The following is a 19,275-nucleotide window of genomic DNA, read 5'->3' on the forward strand; positions in this document are numbered from 1 at the left end:
AGTATGATAAATCCAACTCCATCAAAGATCACAACCATTTATCTTGCTACTAAAGCTAGTGGTGACACTCAATGGGAAAAATTAAAACAAAAAAGAAAGGCCACAAGTATTAGCAATAACCTACTATAGGATAGGACCCAGCAATTTCTCTTGTAAAAAGTTAATCGAGATAGAAAAGTCCATAGCATTTAAACCTCGACTACCATGAGAGGTAGTTTACCAAGAAAGCATTTCTACAAATGTAACCACCCCTAAGAAGTCTCTAAGCTATTCACTTAGCACCCACCCCCCAAGTAGACTAGAAGGGGACTATGGTGTAAGGGAGCCTTGTACTTACCTTAGAAGATGTTAATGGTTGTCATCTCTAAGTCCGAACACTCAAAATGCCAAAAAGTAGGGTTTGAGGCAAGGTTCAAAAGCATACCACATAGCGTAGAGGAAAAAGGAGTTGTGATTAACAAAGTATGGACTACAAAAAGAGAGATAGGGAGCAAATAGAAGCCAACAAAGTCACAAAAGCATCTAATCTCCATAGAAAAGTTGTGCAATCAAAGCGATACGTCTTCGATTACTAAAAAACCAACAAAACCATGAACCTTATTGCAGCTCTTGACACATCAAAACAATGGTGGTGTCTTCAATTATTCACAAATGCAAGTAAGATGCATGGGTAAGGAGAATGGGAGCGAGTCACGTGACTATCTATGCTTGATTATGCTACTATCAGATACGAGGATGGAGGAGGCTATCATTCTCTCTCTCTCTCTCTCTCTCTCTCTCTCTCTCTCTCTCTCTCTCTCTCTCCATTTTCCTCTCTTTATCTTTTTCTTCTCCTGTCTCTATAGCTAGCTTAGAAATAAGGATGCATAGTAGTTGGTGGAGGGCAAAAATCAAGGAGTAGGATGTGAGTTGAGGAGGACAAAATGAGGGAAGGAAAGGATGAATAAGATGGGTGAGAAGATGAAGCATAGGGAGGTTAGAGGGAAGGAAGGAGAGAGGAGGAGAGTGGTGTAGTAGGTGTGTGGTAAGCAGAGCAAGAACAACATAAGAGACAAAGAACTTTATATACATCCGGGCTTAGGTAGGTTTGATGGAGTAACTCTAAATCTAATTAACACTAATTATCACTAACCCGTTTCTAAATCTGGTTAGCTTGACCAAATACAAGGGAATGACAAACATATGTACATCATTAACCAAAATTTTTGTACACACTCCATAGACCCTTGTAGGGCCAACAATTGATTATGTCTAGTGAATCTAGTGATAGTACCACTACATGAAATGAAGTGAACCACTATAAGAGTAATGTAGATGAGGGAACACCAATAAAAACCAATGAAGATAAGTGGGTGAAGATTAGTCTACATAAGTGCAATCTAGTAAAACTTTAAAAAATATTATTCCCTATCAATTTGGTTTATATTCTTATGTAAGGCCTGGTGATATTCAATGTAATTCTTATTCCCTAGAATTTAGGTGTATGTAATTCTTATGCAAAGTGTTGAAGGGTATCTAGGCACCTAGGCTAAGTCATAGGCTAAGTAGAGTCATGTGGAAGTTGGAAGGTCACAAGTCATATGGATGAGTGGCAATTACCAAGAACCACTATGGGTAGTTATAACTCCTTTTGGATAATGGTATCTTGAGGTATGGTAGTCAAACTGCTATCTGTTGATGACCAAGATTTCAGACCATGTATTCCCCTTTGGCAAGCTGGATGCTGATCCCATGCACAACTATCCATGCTCCTGACTATGTGTTGTTGGGAGAAGAAAGCTTTCGCATCTATCTTTCTCTGTTGTATCTAGTTTTGCCTTGAAGGATACATTTTGAGCTCGTAATATAGTCCCACTCTTTTTTTTCTGTCTGACTAGCTTCTGTTTCTACACTATCTTGTATATTTCTGTTCTGGGCAAGTTCAGCCCATAACACATTTGGTGATCTTGCAATTGGTTTGAGCATTCAACACTCCAAAAAGAGACCTGCTTATTTAGAAAATGAAGCAAACCATGAGAGATTCGGATACATCTTCAAGAAGAAGAAAAATGTGACACCTTGGTTGAAGGATGAAAAGGATGCAGAGGCGAGAGTTGGATTTGAAGAGGCAGCCTCATGGAGGTAGAGAATTAGATGCAGAGCTTGAAAGGTGAGATGATGGCTATGAGAAATTGACAAAGTCTCGTTAGCAATGCATGAAATTACAGGAAACGATGAGAAAAGCTTGCAAGGTCTGGCTATGGAAAAGCGAAGCTCAGAGGAGGTTGGCTATGGCAGAATCTGTTTCTAAACCAAGCGTAGCACCTATGAGGGAATGTGCTTTGTTTGGGACACTGCGAAGAAGTTTATGCCTGTTGCATCAGTATTCGACCTTGCCATTTTCACGAACACAAATATTTTGAAGCACGCTAATGTGGACACGTTCATTGTCTTCCGGTCTTCTACTCCGCTACTATTGGCAATCACTGACACAACTTTTCGAAAAGCAGAGCTACTCAAAGGCATGGCAAGGCAAATGATGTTTTCAACTCCATGTCAATCCCTTTAATCTGCTTGGTAGGATTAAAGGTGGAGGAACTCACGGATGAAGGAAGAAACGCTTCTGTCACGAAATGTTCATTGCTCTCCCCGGACCTTGTTGGAGCGCCTTATAGTCCCGCCTTGTTGACACTCTATTTGGGCGTCCCGTTTGCACCAAATGAAGAGCAGCAGTTTGTTGTTACAAGAGCAAGCCAATGGGTACATGAGGTTCTTCATGTCGCCCATAGTGCTGAAAGCTGGTGGAACTTTGATGCTATAATTTCAGTAGGTCTCTCTTGTGCTTTTGGTCTAGCTATAAGCTTCTTTGGGTTTGCAGCTCGAAAAGCTATTGCTAACTGGCATGGTCAACAAGTTTCTCACAGTAGTCATCAACGTCCGTAGTCAACAAGTTTCTCACAGTAGTCAACAACATTCACCGTAACTGGCATGGTCAACAAGTTTCTCACAGTAGTCATCAACGTCCTAATTTGGGACAAGCAGACTTGCAACGTTGCATCATCGGAAGCATTGTATCGGCAACATCGAATTGTATCAGAAGCAGCAGGACGCAGAGCCTTGCGGACAGAAGCCTATAGAGTGAAAGAGATCGAGAAAGGATCTTCTGTAAGCGTAGCAGTGTAACATTTCATGTCCTTGCGACTCAACGGTGCTTTGTTTTCACTGGAAATTCAATATTGGATTGGAAACGTTTGGCTGGAGTGTTTTCTCAAAGACTCTCCAAGAACTGCACTCATCCAACTTTGAGCAACGTAAATGCTTCTGACTGAGTCATAGCCTTTGACAAATAGGGGAGCATAGGATTGCAAAAGTAGAGGAAACACAAGCTCCATACAAACGCGCAGACTTGCAAGCTCCAGGAAACACAGCTATGAGAGCCAACATGCTGTTGGGATTGTGGTTGCTTGCTGAGGTCACAAATGGTGAATTATGACTGCTTTCACATACTACATACATCACTCGGAAATGGAAGAGAATTATGTACGATTGCAACAGGGCCAACGCTGTTGAAAGACTACCATGCCAAGCTTTGAAGATTGCTATAGTTGTGAGAAAGATTTGTCTGCTAATGCAACTAATTGAAAATTGATCCAAACCGTATTGAAGGATGGGGATGCCAAAGGTCATGTCTTGTGGATGAATCATATCTACCTTCTCCCAAATTGCTACAATTTATGATGGATAATTTGGCCAGCCTATATAGACGTGTGTATTGGTTTTATAACAAATGATTTTTAGTCAAAGTCTATTGTACAAGAAGATGAAGTTGGAAATCACCCGAGTGGATCATTAAAAACTATAATCACAAAGTCAGTTGGACAAGAGTATCTATGTCTTCTTTAATGACGAAGATCAAAGTTTTTTGGGGATCAAACTAGAAGTAATTCTGACTTTCAAACATCAGATTTTGTCTTGTTTTGACAGTCTAACCATGTAGTCTGACCATGCAGTCCGACTTGCTTTGACAGGAAACAATCCTACCTACTACAGTCCGATAGAAGTCCGACCATTATTCTCTCATTTTTAATCTATTCTTTGAAATCTGACGTCACAACATAATTCTATATTGTATTAGCTTTCAATACATGTTTTCAGATTCAAAAATGGAAGAGATTTCCTAATCAGATTGAGCTCCAACTTGTGTTCAATTGTCGAAAGACAGTTCGACACTGTTTTGAATGTCAAATTCTAAAGCCCAAGTAATCTGAAGCATGAATCATAGGTAACTTTATCTCTTTATTTTTTTATTTACCTAAGCAAAAAGTTTTTGACTATTTTCTAACCATTATGGCAAAGTCAAAGCAAAACAAGTGTCAGAGGATGCATTGTCTATTGTCTGGATATTCTGATCATAAGGCAAAGGATTGCTATCTATATCTGTGCAAGCATTGCAAGCAACATGGTCATCGAAGAAAAGTATTGTGTTAATCTATTGGAGTTGAAGTTTTATGAGATCTTTCTGATAATATGTGAGGCAATGTCTGATCGGAAGGTTCGCAAGATATTGGATAAACTTTTGGATTATTCCACTTTGCTTGATTTTGCAAAATCTTGGCATACCAAATTCCATAGAGGAGATTGAAAATCTTGTTAGTATGTGGCTGGTATCTCAGAACTTCAACAAAGAGTTCAGATTCTACGTTTCAAATATGAGCACAAAGAGCACAATGATTCCAATTCCGATAGATTTCAAAGATGGTGGTAAGATTTGCAATGATCATTCAGTTAATTCTCTCCATTATTAGCAAATTACTCTTCCAAAACATACCCAAGTGGGACATCCATTCCAAAGAGTCAGACAACAATCTAATGACAGTCCAACTAGAGTTCGACAGTAATCTACTATAGTTGGACATCAACTTGAAACAATCAAACAGTGATTTCGAATAGTCAAATGATAATTTTGACTTGTATGAAAGTTCAAGTATGCATGAATGTCTAATGCCTATAAGTTTTGGGTTTCTTCATCGATAAATGGAGCAAGAAGAACTTGGATCAACAAATAATGATAAATATGATTACTTTCCGACAGAGGATGAGTGTCCATACTATGCATTTGCACCTGCTTTTGCTATTGATGTTATGTGGAAGCAAGAGAAAATTAATCCAAATGCAATCTTTGAGGAGCCTAACTACATTAGCCCTTACAACAAGGAAGGTTTGGGGTACATTCCTAATCCGATTCAAACCAATCATGCCAAAGTATGTCAAAGCAATGAAGTTAAAGTTTTTTCTTATCTTTATTTCAAGATTGCAACTTTTGATGCGAATAATGAAGATCTTGAGGATGATGCTGAAAGTTCAAGTCCAAATGGTTTTTCTCTTTGGTGTGGATCAATGGATGAGAACAACCACAGCTTGAAATGAATCATAATATTAATGCTTATGATGATGATGCTATTTCAGCTCATAAGGTTTCTGATGTTGATATGCAAGTTGACAAATATGTATGTGAGGAAGATGCTATTATTGAGCAGTTCCTATTGTTTGTCAAGGATGAGAATGCTCTGTTGGCTGACCAATTTGATTAAATGAGTAATGCAAATGGTTTGACATCAGTCCTACATAGTCAAGAAGTTATTCTAGATGATCAAGCATCTATTTCCCATGTTTGGCAATGCATGAAGGCTGAAAATGATGATGAGGATACAAGCAATGATGAAAGGGCTACAGAGATGGTCCAGATTCAAAACAATGAAGAAGAGAAGAAAAAAGAAAAGAAGTTAGATCCAAATGAGGCAGAAGACCAATTGTTTGATGATGAAGATAATGAGGTATTGAGGTTTCTTCTTTCTTTTGAGCATAATCAGATTGCTGATCAGTTTCCACAAAATGGTGAGGGCTTTAAGGGTCCAATTGCCTCAGAAAAGTCAAATAAAAATGCAAACAACAATGTTGACAGAATTTTAGATTTCAAATGGCAAAATGCAAATGAATTCAGCTAAGTTATTGGGTAAAGAAAAGGATGTAGACAATGTTCCGGAGGAAACATCCTTTGAGGTGGTTTTACGGACAAAAACTCCAGATTTGATGGATGACACATCCGAGATGTTTTTTATACTTGTACAGAGTTTGAGGATGATTATTTTGATGCAAATAATGATGCTATGCAATCAAATTTCAATTTATATTTAGATCCCCTTGTTGGCAAAGATCTAGTTGTTTGGGAGGACTTAAGTGCAAAAGTGAGGCAAAAGCACAAACTGAAAATTCAAAAACAAATGCAAACAAAGATGATGCTGATGATTATGCTGATATTTATAAAATGCAAAGGATAAAGATGAGGGTGAATGGAAGAGCTTAACTTGGAGCCAGAAGAGCCCAAAATGGAGTCGAAACAGTCCGGAGGAGTCCCCTAATCACCTCTACTTCATACCAAAAATATGCAAACACTTAGCAAGTGTTCAAGGTAAAAAAATACAGCAAATGAATGCTTGGGAAAAGGAAAAACAGCAAACAAAAATTCAGCAAATAGTTCTAACATGTTTCAGGCAGTTTGATACAAGTCGGATGCATTCCGAAGGTCAGAAACAATCTGACAGTTGGATTGTTAGTCTAACAGGTCTAAAGGATGCGAAAATAGTAAATTTTGTGACATTTTATTCAGCAAATGATGATCAAATAGTTGGCATAACATGGACAAGCAATCCGATGGCAATCCGACTAGTTTCGGCAGTCCGACTATGGCAGATTCTACACAAAAATTAGAATTCAAACAAGGGACTAAATTTGATTGAATATTCAAATTTTGGGATGTTTAATCAACATCAAATGTAGATTTTTCAAACACAAATGAAGGATGTCTTTGAGGACATTACACCGACTAATGTTGCGCATGTTGGAGCTTCATCGACATATTGTTTTTTGCTTGATTTGAGTGAGGTATCCATTCTGTGCCAGTGGAATGGGAACATGCTGATTCATGCATGGTTCTACTTATTCATTTTGTATAAACCAAGATGCATGACATTATATTTCATGGGTTCCCAGCCTTGGCATGCAACCATGAAATGGTAAAATTGTAATTAGTAGATCCTACACCATGGAGGTTAAAAAGGGTTCGTGTCTACGCTTTTTTGTTCCAAAAAGAGCTACCGACCGAAAGTGCCAGGTGTTGAGGGGTATCTAGGCACCTAGGCTAAGTAGAGTCATGTGGAAGTTGGAAGGTCACAAGTCATGTGGAAGTTGGAAGGTCACAAGTCATATGGATGAGTAGCAGTTACCAAGAACCACTGTTATAACTCCTTTTGGATAACGGTATCTTGAGGTATGGTAGTCAAACTGCGGTCTGACTAGGATTTCAGACCATGTATTCCCCTTTGGCAAGTCGGATGCTGATCCTATGCACAATTCTCCATGCTCCTAACTATGTGTTGTTGGGAGAAGAATTTTTTTGCATCTACCTTTCTCTATTGTATCTACTTTTGCCTTGAAGGATACATTTTGAACTCGTAATATAGTCCAACTATCTTCAGTTTTTGTCTGACTAGCTTCTGTTTAGGATCTGTTTCTGCACTATCTTGTATATTTCTGTTCTGGGCAAGTTTAGCCCATAACACAAACCTTGTAAATAATTTTAAAATTATTATTTCCTAAAAATTTGGGTGTATGTAATAAGCCTTGTGATCTTAAAGGTCTAGTTTTGGTGGCTAGATTAATTGTGGCTATGGTGCCTCTACTTGGATACCTCTACTTGGATAATTGAAGCTGCTTGGTTTCTTTTAATGATTTGAAACAATCATTGTGATGATTTCTAATACTTGAAGACTGGCGAAATTTAAAGGTTGATGTATTAAAGTGTTATTATTATTAGAGAAATCAATATTTAAGAGATATTCACACTCTACCAATTGTATATTTTTACACGCGAGCTTAGTAAAATATCATGTGCACCCTTGTGCACTATAGTACTTTTTCATAGGGGAACTCATAGGCCACTAGAGAGAGAGTTTTAGAGGCTTTAAAGAGATTTAGGGCCTATTCTCACTATCAGTTAGCCTTTCTAGTTAAGGAATTTAATGAAAGTGTGCATTTTGATGGGGATTTTAAGGGGATCCGTCTATCTTAAATCTCTTAATGGCATGAAAAATTAACCCCTTAGAAATAGAGTTAATGGCATGAAAAATTAACCCCTTAGAAATAGAGACTTTGGAGAGATTTAGGGCCTATTCTCACTATCAGTTATGAAAGACCGGTTAAGACTTTTAACATAGAAGTTTGCATTTTGATTGGGATTTAAGGGGATCCGGCTACGTTAAATCTCTTAATGGCATGCAAGTTTAACCCCTTAGGAATACCTACTTTAAGGACCTTTTGTGAATGGATACTTGTAAGTTGAAATATAGAAAATAAGGGTTAACTTAACATTGGAAAATGGGAATGCTACCTTACTTATGATTTTTATCAAGTATTTTTTAAGGGTCAAGACTAAATTGAGATGGTTACTAGTTTGAACGCCCATGAAAAGTAAAAGAGATTGTGATTGTAAGATCAAAGATTGGACATCATAGTGTAAAGATATACCATATTGTGAGAAAAACTATATGAAATTTCTTATGGGACCACTATGTATAATATAATGGATACCTATGGAATTGAATTTGTGTTGTTAACTTTAATGTAACTTAAGTAGTTATTTTACACTAATCGCACAATTTGAGGGCTCATCATCATGTTACTTTGTTTGATGATGTTGTTGAGGCTTTGAGCTCAACATTGAACTATTTTCCTAGGAAGAATTTACTTGTCTAATATCTTTATGTAGCTATTTTGAAATTAGCCCAGTGCGGGCTGTGATGCTCTTGTGTAGAGTTTTTCCTGATGTTGCCTATGCGGTCCAAAGGCCGTTAAGTTTTTGTAAGCTTAAGGAGGTTGTTAGCCCGTTGCAGGATGTGGTGCTCTTGTGTAGAGTTTTTCTTGCTATTGCTTACGTGGTTCTGGAGACTCCTATCTTTTGGTAAGCTTTTTCCTTTTAATACAAATTTGGATTTCATGCAAAAAAAAAGTAGTTACATTTCCCCCCCCCCTCCCTTCCACACAACACACAAACCCTGATAGCCAGATGAGCTTCCCTATCGCGCGCAGGGAGCTAGCTCAGGTGGGGCTAACACTCAAACTAGCTGAGTGCCATTGCTGCACAAGGTGGGAAAATACCCTTAGTATCAATTCAAAGGGTGTTTACAAACTTGAGCACGATGGGCAACGCGCATGGGCAAGACTGCCAGTTCATGTTAACCCGAGAGCAGAGATGCATTCAATGCACCACAGGCGGGCATGGGTGGCTCTAGTTTGGAGACACCCTAATAAGCAAGTGCCAAGGGACACCAGCGGGCTTCAATCTGGAGGTGAGGAAAAGAGAGGGAGATTCTAGGACTGGCTACTGAGCAAATGGCTTCCATGTATATAAACAGCTAAGGTAAACCATTCAAGATTGCCCCTCTTTTCTTCCTCCCATTTACCACATTCTGCAGCAGCAGCTGAGGGCTATGGCGGCTCTTGATGGCTTTTGTCACCCACAGACGTTCTCTGTTATATTTCAAATTGCCTTCAGTTTATGCTGCTTTTGCTCCCGCATTCTTTTCTTCTGCGGAGCTATCCTTCCTGCCAGATTCAGAATCTGGCCTCCCAACAGTAAAGGAAGCAGTCGATCGGCTTCATTTACCCGGCCCTGGTGCAGATTCGGTCATCTATGTCTCTCTCTTGCGGGATTGTGGCAATGCAAAGCTCCTGTCAGAGGGCAGGCGTGTACACAAGCACATTGTTAAGACTGCATTTGAGCAACACAGATTCGTGGGAAACCTTACAATTCAGATGTATGGGAAGTGTGGGGCTGTTGAAGATGCACGTAGGGTGTTTGAGAAATTGCACCGGCCGAACGTGTACTCCTGGACCACCATGATTGCAGCCTATGTCCACCATGGGCATGGGGAGGCTGCTCTTCATCTCTTTGCAGATATGCAAAGGCAAGGCCTGAAGCCCAACAAATACACCTTCAGCACCGTTCTTGGTGCTTGCTCGAATAGGGAAGCCTTAGGTTGGGCCGAATTGATTCATACTCACATTGTTCTTTGTGGATTAGACTCAGATGCTTATGTCGGAGCTGCCCTCATCAACATGTATGGTAAGTGCGCTAGTCTGGGAAATGCACGGGCTGCATTTTACATGATACATCCGAAAGACACAGTGTCATGGACGGCCATGATCACAGTATATGCTCAGCATGGCCATGGCAGGAAAGCGCTTCAGCTGTACGGTCAAATGTCTAGGGAAGGGGCGAGGCCAAATGGAATTACTTTTAGCTGCCTTCTGAGTGCATGTGCTACTCTAGCAGATCTAGCATCAGGCAAAATGATTCATGCTGGTATTTCCATGGAAGGATTTCAGTCAGACTTGTCAATTGGGAATGCCCTTATCAACATGTATGGCAAATGTGGAAGTTTGGAGGAGGCCAGAAAAGTGTTTGATAAGATGGATCAGCATGATGTTGTTTCATGGAATGCCATAATCTCAGCTTGTGTTATCCATGGGCAGGGCAGGGAAGCCCTCAAGCTGTTTGTACAAATGAAGAGTGATGGTGTGCAGCCAAATGAGGTCACCTTAATCAGTACTCTTAGTGCATGTGCTGACTTAGCAGCACTGGCACAAGGCAAGTTAATCCATGCTGGCATTATTGAAGCCGCTCTTGAATCCCATGATGTTGTTGGAACCTCTCTTGTTAGTATGTATGGAAGATGTGGAAGTATGGAGGATGCAAAGATTGTTTTTTACAATATGTACAGACGCGATGTGGTTTCGTGGACCGCCATGATCACAGCTTCTGCCTATCACGGGCATGCCAAAGACGTTCTTCACATCTTTTACCAAATGCGGCAGGAAGGCGTTAAACCAGATGCAATCACCTACCTAAGCGTGCTTTCATCTTGCAGTCACTCTGGCTTAGTGCGTGAGGGGTGTTACCACTTTCGATCCATGAAGGCAGATCATGGCATTACACCAACAATCGAGCATTATGGCTGCATGATTGACCTTTTTGGGCGGGCTGGCTTGTTGGAGGATGCAGAAGATTTCATCCTCAAAATGCCAATTCCACCCAATGCCATGGTCTGGGAGATTTTTCTTGGTGCCTGCAGGGTTCATTGTGATTTGAAGCGAGGAAAGATTGCTGCGGAACATGCTCTTCAGTTGGCACCACGTAAGTCTGCATCATATGTATTATTGTCAAGCATCTATGCCTCTGAAGGGAGGTGGGATCAAGAATTGGAGATGAGGAAACTCATGTTAGACAGGGGTGTCAAGAAGGAGGCTGGACGCAGGTCTATAGAGGTTGGTAACATGGTGCATGAATTTCTAGTGAGAGATAGGTCACACCCTCAGACAGAGGATATATATGCTGTCACACCCTCAGACAGAGGATATATATGCTGAATTGGAGAAGCTGCATATGCAGATGAAGGAGGAAGGTTATGTTCCAGATACGGCATTAGTTCTTCATGATGTGGAGGAGCTAAAATAACACTTGCTTTGCTATCACAGTGAGAAGTTGGCCATTGCCTTTGGTCTCATTTCGACTCCAGCTGGAACCCCTCTTTACATTATTAAGAACCTTCGACTGTGTTCTGATTGTCATACTGCTGCCAAGTTCATCTCCAGAATTGTTCAAAGGGAGATAGTAGTAAGGGATTGTAATAGATTCCATCGATTCAAGGAGGGGTTATGTTCCTGTGGGGATTATTGGTGATATACATAACCTAATTGGATTGGCATATATTTTTGGAGATGTCTTTCATTCCATATGCTAAGCGTGCACGCTATGTTCTCGGATGAGAAGGTATCAGGATCTACCTTATGTGGAAGTGCATAATGGACTAAACTGGACAAATACTTGTGCATATGAAGATGTTGTCTCATTGTGTGGAACTCAAAGATCATGTTACATAGTTCAAAAAAGAAAAACTAGGCGGCTAGCTGAAGCAGCTTTCATATGTGGCTGATTTGCAAGAGAATAATCACTGATAAAATGAAGCACCGCATGGTTTCCATATGTGTTGAGAAATCTTCTTTTGGCTTCACATCTAATTTATTTATTTCTGTCCAAGCTACCCAACCCTTCATGCATCGAGTTTGGTGGATTTCCAGAAGCTGAAAGGGTTTTAGCAATATTTCAAGGATCAAATTTATTAGAACTAAAGGCATGTTAGCTAAATACATACAGATATGTCTACCATTCATATTACATGTACATCAGTGCTCGCATATTGTCGTGCTTGACTCCCCAATTGCAGTATATGGATGCACTCATGCTGGGGCATAATTGACAAGGCCTCTCTGTCTAAGAATGAGGATCATTTCTCCACATGTGAGCCCCATATGAGGAAAATAACGAAGAGTGACACCTGCATGAGAATATAGGGCTAGGGCTTGAGAGGACTGCCATGTGGGCAGACCGAATGATGAGTGGCAGGTACATGGGCTGCATGTGGGCAGCAATCCGAGCAGCCATGTGACTTGCAGATCAGACCCGATCTGGCTGCCAAATGGGCAGCAAAGGAAGACCCAACTATAAGGGCTGGAAGGTCCATCAAATGGGCAGGAAGTAGGCTTTTGTAGGGCTTATGGGGCCAAAGAAAAGACCTAACCATTCTTTGCACAAAAAAAAGAAAAAGACCTAACCAGCCCTGACACGTCCCAGCACTCCTGAAACCTCTAATCTGCAAACAAACACAACACACACAACGTGAGGAAACTGAGCAGGCTGCTCACCACCCAACCATGACATCTACGGGATGTGATCCCGAATCAGGAGATGTCCCCTCCGAGCCACGAGTTGAGCTATTGGCACGAACTCCCAACCAGATCCTAACCAGCCTGGTGTCCCATACCACCAGGTGGCGCTGTGAAGCGTGGGATCTGCTACTGGGCCTTGGGCTACGCTATGATGCAGGCGTGCGTCCGCGACTCAATCCAGGATCAGACCTAGCACCTGGGAACGAAACTTGCTCCCATCGGCTCTCTGAGAACTGAACCTATGGGTCCCTTTTATAGACTCGGGCCCCAAGCGCCAAAAATAGCGAAGACCTCTAATTGGCTCGTACCCTTGCCACTCAACCCGAGAATCAAGCCAGCCTAGCTCTAAGCCTCCCCAGGCTACCTGAGCTAGTCTCGTGTACCCAGTACACGTTAGATACCAATCCGTGCACATGACATACTTCCCTCCTCTAAGAACTCACTCTTGAGTTCGCTAAAAAACCCGGGAATGTTCTCCGGAGGGTCTGTAATGTCTCCCATGTTGCATCCTCCTCAACACGATCCTTCCACTTGATCTTGTATTCCGTGATAGATCTATTACGAATCTGTCTGTCACGAAATTCAAGAATACACAAGTTGATCATCCCCACCCAATACTTCTTTCAGTCTACTGACATGAAAGACTGGATGTACTTTAACATCAGGAGGCAACTGTAGTCGATATGCAACTGGTCCAATTCTTTTAATAACCTTGAATGGACCACAGTATCTGGGGGATAATTTCGGAACCAAACCAGTACTTAGGCTCTTGGATTCCTTGGGAATTCGCAAATATACCATCGTTTCTTCAGAGAACTCTCTAGGTAAACGATGTCTATTAGCATAAAATCTGTCCCGATCTTGGGCACTTCTAATAGACTCCTTGGCAAACTGCAACATTTCCTGCATGTCTTGCAAGAAGGTCTTTGCAGCATCATTTTGAATCCCTTTTAGCCCAACCATAACTGGTGACTTAGGTTAAAACACCCGTACATAAGCATAAAAGGACTGTAACCAGTACTCGAATGCTTTGCACTGTTATAAGCAAATTCTATCATAGGTAGATAGTCTTTCCATGAAGACTGTCTCTTAGAAACATATGCCCGAAGCATATCTTCAACCAATTGGTTAACCTTCTCTGTACTGCCATCGGATTGTGCATGATCTGAGGAACTCATACTTAGAGTAGTTTCTAACTTTTCAAAAACAAGTGTCCAAAAGTTACTTGTAAACTTCGAGTCCCTGTCACTGGCTATGTCAGAGGGCAAACCATACAGCTTAAACAAGTGGTCCACAAACTCGTGAGCCAGCTGAACAGCTTAAATAGTTGTTCTAGTAGGTAAGAATCTAGCCATTTTTTTCAGACGGTCGACTATGACCCAAATGGAGTCATGACCCTTACGCGTTCGAGGCAAACCAGTAATAAAATCCATGGAAATACTTTCCCATTTATTACCTGAAATCTGCAGTGGCTTAATAAACCCGCGCTTCGAAGGCGTTCTGCCTTAGTAACCTGACAAACCCGGCAACCTACTACATAGTTTTCAATAAATGCACTCATCTTAGGCCAATAAAAGATATGCTTCACAAGAGACAGAGTCCGATGTATACCCGGATGTCCAGCACTAGGAGCTTCATGACACTCCCAGAGAATCTTGGATCGAAGTTTCAGAACATTTGGCACACAAATCTTTTCATTTCGGAACAGCAAGCCGTTCCTAATCATCCACTGACCTCCTGCCGCCTGTACCATAGGGGGCACAATCTCCGAGTCCTGGTCAACCATGGAGCTTCCATCCTGGACTCTCTGCCAATAAGAATTGAAATGACTATCAGTTGCGCAAAGCCCTCTCAAGGATTAAAATAGGTCTGAGGATATTTCCGTAAATGACATAGCATTTACAAACTTGACTCGACTTAAGGCATCCGCCACACTATTCAACGAACCCTTTCGATAACGTATTTCAAAATCAAAATCTTGCATTAATTCTGCCCATCTAGCTTTCCGTCCCCTCAATTCAGACCCATCACACACATACTTAATTGACTGATGATCAATCAATACAAGAAACTTCGAACCATACAAGTAGTGTCTCCAAACCTTAAGGGCATACACTACAGCGTAGAGTTTCTTTTCTAGTGTGGGCCAATGATGTTGGGTGTCGTCTAGCTTCTTACTCTCAAAAGCTATAGGTCTGCCCTCTTGGAATAGAGGTGTCCCAATCGCAAAATCACTCGCATCGGCCTCTAAAACATAAGGCCGGGTAGGATCGGGTAATGCAAGCATGGGTGCTTCCTTGATAGAAAACTTCAAGGTTTCAAAAGCCTTGTTCAATGCATCATTCCAAGAGATCGGCTGGGTAGACCTGCATCCACGACCTTTCAATATGTTTGTCAGGGGTGCCGTGATGTGTAAATAATCACGCACAGACTTCCGTAGAAATACCGTAAATCCTAGGAAAGAACGAAGTTATTTCACAGTCGGCCATTCTAAAACCTTATGGATACGATCCAGATCAATGCTAATACCTTCAGAAGAAATCTTGTGTCCTAAGTAAATGATCTCCTTCATAAAGAAATCACATTTACTCATCTTGGCATAGAGCTTATGTTGTCTTAGTATAACTAAGACAATCCGGAGGTGTCCTATGTGATCCTCAAGCGTTCAGCTATATACCAAGATGTCATCTAAGAACACTTGCCCAGAAAATCTCGGAACAAATCGTTCATCATTTGCTGGAAGGTGGCAGGAGCATTGGTCAAACCAAAAGTAATACAAGAAACTCGTAGTGGCCATACCTAGTTCGAAATGCGGTTCTATCTATGTGTTTAGCATAGATACGAATTTGGTGATAACCCGTACGCAAATCAATCTTAGTGAAATACTTCGCTCCGGCCAAACGGTCTATTAGATCATCAGAACGAGGTAGAGGGTATCGATTCTTAATTGTCACTTTATTCAATCGTTTATAATCCATACACATTCTCCATGTAGAATCTTTCTTCTTCCTTAAAAGGACAGGTGCTCCCCAAGGTGATTTACTTGGGCGAATATAGCCCATATTCAAATAATCCTGTAGCTGTAAAGCTAACTCATCCTCCTCAAACTGGCTCATCCTATAAGGTGGAACACTAATAGGTTGAGCCCCAGGTAGTACTAAGTCTATGCGATGATCTACTGCCCGTTCTGGAGGTAAACCTTCCGGCAGTTGAGCAGGGAATACATCCTTGAAATCATTTAACAACGTTCTCAATTCACGGTGTTCAAACACACTTAAATCGTTCTTGTTATTAACAGAGACAACAAATGAAGAAAGCGGAATCAAAACACACTGATAAACATCATAATGAGAAGTGTTTAATATATTCCGAAGCTGCATCGCAGATACAATAGGTCCCTGAGAAGAGGGAATATTATCACACTGAATACAAAATTGGGTGTCCTTATCCAAAAAAGAAAGAGTATGTTCCTTCCATCCAATCCGAATATCATGGGTTTTAAACCACTCTATTCCGATTAACAAGTCCACATGCTCCAAGTGCATAACATAGCACGTAAGAGCCGCTGTGTATTCTTGAATCCGGATAGAAAGCACTTCAATCTTGCGATCCCAAAACTGCTTCCCAGCTGGAAGCTGCACCTCATAGGTGTGATCGCTAGGTATCGTGGACAACCCCATCTTCTGCACAAGTTTGTAATTAACAAAGTTGTGAGAGCTGCCCGGGTCAAAGAGAATGTGAACTCTTTGGTCCCTAACTTCTCCATAGACTCGGAAAAGATCATGGGAACCAAATAACGAAGTATTAAAAGTGCAATTACAAGAAAGTGGGCAGGTAATGACATTTACAGAAATACCTGTCATCGAAACTTGATTAGCTCCCTTGGCTTTGGTACCCAGACCCGCCTAGAGCTTCGGTCCCAATGCTTGCTTTTGGTTCTTGCGCTTAGGACAATCATTATTAGTGTGGCCCTACTCCTCGCAGAAGAAGCAGCGTCCTTCCTTCTTTAGCTTCAAGGTACGAAGGAAACGGGTACGACCATTCTTCACCTAAGTCAAGTGTTTCTTGGAGGCGTTGTCTATAGACTTCATCTCCCTGGTACTAGTGGTAGACTGGAAGAACTTTCGTTTATTCTTCCCACTCGTGTCGGAAACTGTGGTTCCCTTTGCACTGGCCATGGTATCATCATAAATACATGCGTAATTCATGGCCTCTTGCAACGTGGTACACTTGTTCTTGATTTGTAACTTGTAGGAGTCAGGCAAACCATCCACAAAGAAACCTAACAAGGTCACTGGATCCATCTTTGTAGCTGTGGTCTACAAATCCCGAAACCTCTGAAGATAAACCTCAAAAGTCAAGTTCAGCTTGGACATATCGAGGGCTTTGAGCTTGCCTACGATATCATAATCTTCCTCCTTCTTCAGAAACTCTTTCCTGAAGACCCCTTCGAAATCTATCCATGTTGCAGGCTTGGGTTGGAGTTCCTTCCACCACAATAAAGCCTTTCCTGACATGAACCCGGCTGCAAGCTGTCTTGTCATCTGGATAAGGGTGAAATTGGAAGTGTACTTTCCACTTGTGCAACCAAGTGTCAACAACCTCCTTGGTACGAGACTTCTGATCTCCGGGAAAAGGATCTGGGGTGATGTTCGGACCTAACATTGAAGCCATGGCATCCACATGCGTGAGCGCCTAAACAGTGCTAGTCAGAAGTGTGAGGGTAGTCTAAATCCCTTGGAGTTGTAGCGTCAACCCCGTTTGATTCGCATTAACTTGCTCAAACTTTCCATCAAGAGCAGTGGTGAATCCACTGAAGGCTTTCTTCGTAATCAGATCGTCGTAGAGACCCTGGTCATCCTCCGTAGGGTAGTTCAAATCCTGGTCACCCATTGCAAACTCAGGATTTACAGAATCAGCCATGTCTGAAATCTGATCTGAAAAGTAGTGGACTTAGAGAAGTGACAGGTGGAATCGAAGCTTGAAGGAGAGTGGAGTAGAGGGAAAAACTGTCTCAAGAGGAGGTGACGAATAAAGAGAAGCTGGTCGATAAGAAAGGGTTCAAAGCTGACGATCAACTCGAGTAGGTAAACCCGGAGACTCCCCGTGCTGGTTTCGCTACTGGCTATACCGTACAGAAATGAAAATCCGCTAGGGGTGTGGAGGGGTCTTCTTGCGCACACTAGCATAAGCTATGGCTGAGCTTATGATCTCGCCAGGTGCAGCTATTTTAGAAAGCTATGCTTTCTAAAAAAACCCACCCTCCCAACTTGGAGGGTCGATGCTTTTTTTAGCATGCCCACCCTCCCAAACTTGGAGGGTTGGTGCTTTTCTTGCATCAGCCTCCCCGAACAGCAGCTTGGTCGAATCCTGCTCCAGCCTATGGTGCACCCCTCTACACACACCTACCTACATCACCTAACCATTGTGCAGCCCTGACTAATACACAGAATCCCCTAGGGTTCCCCTCAACCCTTCGCCTACCCAACAACCCCTCTCACGCCTCTCCTCCAATCCTCTCCACTCTCTCCTAGCTACACCTCACACCCTCTCTCACCTAACCCTTCAGCAATCTCGAATTCATCCTCACTCTCTTCTTCCTACCTTTTCCCTAAATCTAACTACTTTCCATAACCGATGGACCAAACAAGAACTTGCAGCACAAATTTCGAAATTAGGGCATACCTGGAGGAACAAATCGTCCAAAATTCTTGGAACAGAAGTTCCTACCTCTAGAGCTAGTTCTGATACCAACTGACACGTCCCAGCACTCCTGAAACCTTTGATCTGCAAACAAACACAAGAACACACACAACGTGAGGAAACTGAGCAGGCTGCTCACCACCCAACCATGACATCTACGGGATGTGATCCCGAATCAGGAGATGTCCCCTCCGAGCCACGAGCTGAGCTACTGGCACGAACTCCCAACCAGATCCTAACCAGCCTGGTGTCCCATACCACCAGGTGGCGTTGTGAAGCCTGGGATCTGCTACTGGGCCTTGGGCTATGCTGTGATGTAGGCGCGCGTCCGCGACTCAATCCAGGATTAGACCTAGCACCTAGGAATGAAACTTGCTCCCATCGGCTCTCTAAGAACTGAACCTATGGGCCCCTTTTATAGACTCGGGTCCCAAGCGCCAAAAATAGCGAAGACCTCTAACTGGTTCGTACCCTTGCCACTCAACCCGAGAATCAAGCCTGCCTAACTCTAAGCCTCCCCAGGCTTCCTGAGCTAGTCTTGTGTACCCAGTACACGTCAGATACCGATCCGTGCACATGACATAGCCCTGAGAGGGTTGGGCAAGTGGCGAGGCTGCCTAATTGGAGGTCAGCAGGACCTGGATGAAGGGTCGATGGGCAGGGTTGGCCTCCTTTGGAGGCAGCTATGACCTAACAGGGCCTGTTCTTGGGCCAGTTGGTTCTGATCTAGAGGGGAGATGGCCCCCAGCC

General features: G+C 42.1%; 2 pseudogenes; both read left to right on the top strand.

Annotated features, from left to right (window-relative positions):
- The first annotated feature begins 2,314 nt into the window (after positions 1–2,314).
- LOC147895468 (GDP-fucose transporter 1-like) lies at positions 2,315–3,162 on the top strand (annotated as a pseudogene).
- A 5,992-nt stretch (positions 3,163–9,154) lies between these two features.
- On the top strand, positions 9,155–11,908 carry LOC147895469 (putative pentatricopeptide repeat-containing protein At3g13770, mitochondrial; annotated as a pseudogene).
- Positions 11,909–19,275: the final 7,367 nt, after the last annotated feature.

Source organism: Dipteris shenzhenensis, chromosome 13, assembly GCF_047967505.1.
Source record: "Dipteris shenzhenensis isolate YYH24624 ecotype China chromosome 13, Dip_SZ_1.0, whole genome shotgun sequence".
NCBI classification, from domain to species: Eukaryota; Viridiplantae; Streptophyta; class Polypodiopsida; order Gleicheniales; family Dipteridaceae; genus Dipteris; species Dipteris shenzhenensis.